This window comes from Microtus ochrogaster, chromosome 5 (assembly GCF_000317375.1).
Source record: "Microtus ochrogaster isolate Prairie Vole_2 chromosome 5, MicOch1.0, whole genome shotgun sequence".
Taxonomy (NCBI): Eukaryota; Metazoa; Chordata; class Mammalia; order Rodentia; family Cricetidae; genus Microtus; species Microtus ochrogaster.
The window spans coordinates 96,244,426-96,249,507 of record NC_022012.1 but is presented as its reverse complement, the minus strand read 5'-3'; the positions used below and the strand labels follow the sequence as shown (position 1 = coordinate 96,249,507).

Here is a 5,082-nt window from a genome sequence, read left to right as displayed (position 1 = left end):
AGAGACAGAGAGAGAGAGAGGAGGTTTCAGCCTGTGTAACCCTCATGAGAAGAGATAAAAGGCATATTTAAAAGTTTAAAAAGAATATTTTGGTTCTGAACTTGAACTATTCCATATATGGACTAGAGGAGAAAGATTTCATGATATAAAGTTCTAGAAAGTGCAACCCTCCACATGCTAAGAGGGACAGAGTAAGCCCGTGGGTGCCTAGAAGATGACCAAGCTTTTCCTCCCTGTGTTCCCTTTGCATCACCTGATCCCAAAAGGATGGTCTCATCCAGCAACACCCTCATTTTCTTACTGCCACCAGGGCCATTCGAACATTTCTTAATGTATATTACACCCTCTCTTCTGCCTGAATCTTGGTCATTGTCTCCACATGCATAGGCTGCACAGCCTCTCAGGCTTCTCTCTGGCACCCAGAACCTCAAGCTTGGAGGTGCTTGAGCTTAACATTCATAAAGTCATGGAAAAATCATAACTCACCAGGGATGACTTCTTGGTAGCACTGCTATCTCAGGCTTCTCAGCAACGAAAACCTCAGATCTAGAGGTAGAAACTTGGTGTGCAGAAGTAGGAAATAAAGTTTCCTGCAGAGAGAGAAGGCGGAGATAGAAGGGCAAGTGATGGTAAAGATTTGAAGAAAAAAACATCAAAGATTCACAGTTCTTCTTTTCCAGCCAGGAACATTGTATACTGGGCTGAGGTCTCCACAGGATTAATTTTGAAATCTTGCTTATGCAATTTTGAGTGTGAGTCAGCCACTCCCTGTCCCCCTGCTTCAGTGTATTTCAACTCCAGGCTTCTTTGTCTCATATACCTTTCGTAACTTTTTCACTCTTTGTTCTCTCTGTGTAAACTAGCATGGCCCAATAGCAATAAGACCTTTTTTCTCCCAGAGAATAAAACTAATGAGGCCATTGATCATAATGGAAGGAATGAAATGAGATTTCACTGAGACTTGTGGGTTGCTTTCAGAGTATTTTGAATTAGAATCTAGTTACAAATATTACTTAAATGAATCTTTTTTAATAAAGGAGAATGCTTATTAATCTTTTGTGTTAAGGATCTTCTTAGCAAGGGGATTGCTAATTATTATTGTAAGTCATCTTCCTCTAAAAGAGGCTTTGTCTAAAACAAAATCTGCATCGGAAGCACCTACTTAGAATGTTCCTAATGTTCTGCAAACATGGACAGTTACCTGAGCTGGTCTCTGTAATTCTGCAGAATTAACAGATCTGGCAATCAAGATCTCCTAAGCATCGATTTCCCCAACAGTCAAACTTGAATTATAAGAGATCTGGGGTTTTGGATGGGTAAACGAATACAAAACAGTTCATGGATCATCTGGTTACAGCGGATGTTCAGCAAGTGACAAGCAAAAGCACCAATGCCTTATTGAGACTAGTGGAGTGATGGGTACCACCACTGTAAGAGGGAAGCTTTGTGCAGACCAAGAGTCCTCTCCAGATTTCAGGAAGTTGGCAATCATGTGTATAAGATATAGGTTTTTTAAACAAAAAAGTCTTCAGTTTTTCTTAGAAAACTTTCTTTTCTTGTTCTAGAATAGATCCATTTCTACAATCAAGATCCTTGTTTAGGACCATTTTTTACTTCATCATACTATGTAGATCAATGATTCTAGTCATGGCATTTTGAAAACAAGGGAAACCACAGTGTTAGGTAGATAAAAAATGATCTGACTCTAGTGACTAGAAAGACAAGTAGGATCAGAAGAACCAAACCCAAAAAGGCCACAACGAAAGCTGCTACCCCTGCGTTTTTCAGAAGATTCATGTTTACCCCAGGTCATGACTCTGCCATATTTGTTGGCACATTTTGTGGGTGGTGAATAGCAGCAGATTCAGAAAGCTCTCTGCCCTACCTCTATTTGTCCAAGAGCAGAACATACAATTTTTAAAGGCCAAAGGTACCCACCTACTCTAGATAGAAATGGCTAACCACGGAAGATAACTTTAGATCTTTATCAACCTGGAAATTATACCAGCAGAATCAGCACTCACAGACTTTACTGACTCCTCTTTTGCTACCATTTTCAACTGCCTGACAGGTTTTCATCCACAGAGATACAAATCCCTCTTTTCTTTGTTTTACTACTTCTTTAAACTATACATTGTTGAATATTCTATATAAGTAGGAATCCAAAGCCACATGTTTGAGAAGTACTCATTCCCTCCAAATATCATATATATTTCTTTTTTCACCTTTGTTAATTTGTCATTTGATACACAAGTATATTCCTACTAAGAAATTTCCAGGGTTGAGGAAAGAATTCTTCTTTCCTCCTTAGAGCTTGGAGAATCAAAAACAAAACAAAATAAAACTACTACCTGAGCTCTGACATTCAGAGCTAAAAATCAGTTGCTAGAATTTGGTAAAATAGGGCAGAAGAAAGACCTCAACTGCCTACTCCCAGTTTTTGATCCTCATCCTATAAGACAAGAGAGTAGTGGGAAGTAAATATGTCCACGGAGAGATCAAAGTGGATCTTGGGGGAACCACAAAACTGTTCTTGCCACCTTTACCTCATTTATGCCATATAAATAATTAGAAATTTGAAAATCTGTATTTTAAAATCTTTATGTGGATAAGGAAAACAGAAAGGATGCTTTTGTGTGATGAGTTTGAGAACTCCATAACAATGTGCCAGCAATGGGCTCTTGTTTTTCAGGATTTTCAGTGGGGAAAATGAATGTTGTGTGACCTTTGAGATACATCACCAGCTGCACAGCTAAGCAGGATCCCAGTGAAGACAATGTGGTGCTTCAGATTGCCTGGAGAAGGACGGGGATCATCTCAACTCTTCTGCAAATCAACAAAAATGAAAATCATTTGTGTTCCCCAAATGCTGTAAGAAGACTAACACTGGATTTCATGTTATCACTCTGAAGTTTATGTTCTCTCAAGTGACTTTAAAAGATTCATTTGAACAACCCTGGGGATTAAACAACTCAAACTGAAAGTTAAGTTGATATCAAAACTGATCTCTTTGCCATTTATGTATAATAAAACACAACCAAATGAAAATGTGGGAATAGCATGTCCAAAGAGGTGATGGCAGAACAAGAAAGGTCTGAAGATATTCTGATGGTGTCCTTTGTAACTTCCTTACTCTTCTGTGATGTGTTTGTTCAGTTGCTACTTTAAAAGTACACTCTTGCCTCTTCTCATCACAGATGCTTTGGGTTCACTGTGGTTTCTATGGTTTATGTACTTCCTCTGTCCTACTAAAATAAACTAGTGAGTTTTAGGATTTTACACCTTCACTTTAGTCTCACATGGGCTGAACAAATACAATACATACAGATAAAGCAGTCACATTGCCATTTTCTTTGGTCTCATCCTCATATCAAAATACCCATTATTTCTACCGATTCTGTGCCAAATAATAAAGTAAGACAACAAGGCTTAGAATGTCAAAACAAGAAAGACCAGCAATTCCTGATTCATGTAAAGGACATATCAAGGATTAGAGATCAGGCATGAATTTCTCTCCCCTTTTCTAAGATCATGAAAAGTATTCAGATTATTAAAGAACAGACAAAACTACAGAATCAAAACTAGAAATAAGGGGTTGGGAAGATTGTTCAGCAGGTGAGAACATGTGCTGAGTAAGTGTAAGGCTCTGGATTCGAATTTCTAGCCCATAAGCTAGTCATAGTCATGCAACCCTAGCACGATGGGGTGTGGTGACAAAAGGATTGCTAGGGCTTGCTGGCTGCCACCCTAACTCCAGGTTCAGTGAAAGACCCTGTCCCAAGGGAATAATGTAGATGGGGGAGACACTTTATATCTTCCTTTGGCTTCTATGTGCAGACACACCCACAGTACTAAACACCCACATACACATGCATGCATGTACCAAACATCACACACACACATACACAGATACACACAAACACATACATCAGCAAAAATAAAAAGATCATCCAATTTTATTAAAATTTATTAAATTTATTAAAATTTATTAAATTTTAATAAAAGGTAGCAAATTGGATGTTTCTATTTCTTTCATTCAAATAAACTTTGAGAAGAAAGATGAAAAGTCAGAAACTTTACTTTTTACTTTCAAATGAAAACTGACCCAGGTCAGTCAAGTTACTTAAGAGGACTGTGTAGAGCAGTGTTAAGGAGTTAATCCCTTGTCCTTCTGTAGATCAAATGCTCTGTCTGTGTCTGGAGCTCAGTATAGATATGTTAGTGGTAACCTGCCATTAGGAAGAAGGCCTGGCAGTAACATGGCATAGCATACTCTTTGGTTGACATTTATCAAAATAACTCTGACATGGCAACAGCCGGTTGGGAGGGAAAGGATGACATTTATACATCATTGCGTCTTTCATTAGGTGTTGATGAGTAGAAGTAGCATGAAAGTGAACACCATTAGGGTGTGGTTTTGTGTCCCAAACTGTAGCTTATGACATACCTTGGGAGGGCCATGATAGCAAGCATCAGAAAATTCAGAATGCATTCTTTGTGGGCACAGTTGCATGAGAAAAAAAAACCCTCAGACCTGACTGTGGCAGAGATTCTGATTCAGGGTAGGCAGCAGTTAATGGAAATAAGAAATAGACTCTGGCTAACCACAGCTAGTTGAAGTTCTACCCAAATAATATTGGTTTTGCAGGAACCATAAACATGTGGGAGGGAGAGGAACAAGAATGTGGACTACAACTCATTTGTAGTGCAGCTGGGGCATGTATCACTATTTCAGAAGCAATGCATTTTGAAAACAAAAGTTTATCTTAAAACATCAACAAAATGACAAACCTCTATCCGTATCACTAAGAGAAAAGAGAAGATAGAGAAGATGCAGATAAGTAAAATCAGATGAAGGTGAAGTCAACTTTAAGAATGAAAAAACAGTGTGGCTCCTTTAATACCAGCACTTGAGAGGCAAAGGAAGGCAGATCTCTGTGAGTTCAAGCCCAGCCTGGGTACAGGATAGCCAGGGGTGCTACAGAGACAACCCTGTCAGAGAGAGACAGAGACAGAGACAGAGAGAGAGAGAGAGAGAGAGAGAGAGAGACAGACAGACAGACAGACAGACAGACAGACAGA

The 5,082-nt window shown here is 39.0% G+C and overlaps 1 protein-coding gene across 1 annotated transcript in view; it reads right to left on the bottom strand.

Annotated features, from left to right (window-relative positions):
* Positions 1–639, bottom strand: part of Ccr2 (C-C motif chemokine receptor 2) — a 4,790-nt gene extending 4,151 nt beyond the window's left edge. The window contains exon 1 of the mRNA XM_005348175.2: positions 487–639. The gene's annotated coding sequence lies outside the window, so the exon portion shown is untranslated. The remainder of the gene's footprint in view (positions 1–486) is intronic.
* Positions 640–5,082: the final 4,443 nt, after the last annotated feature.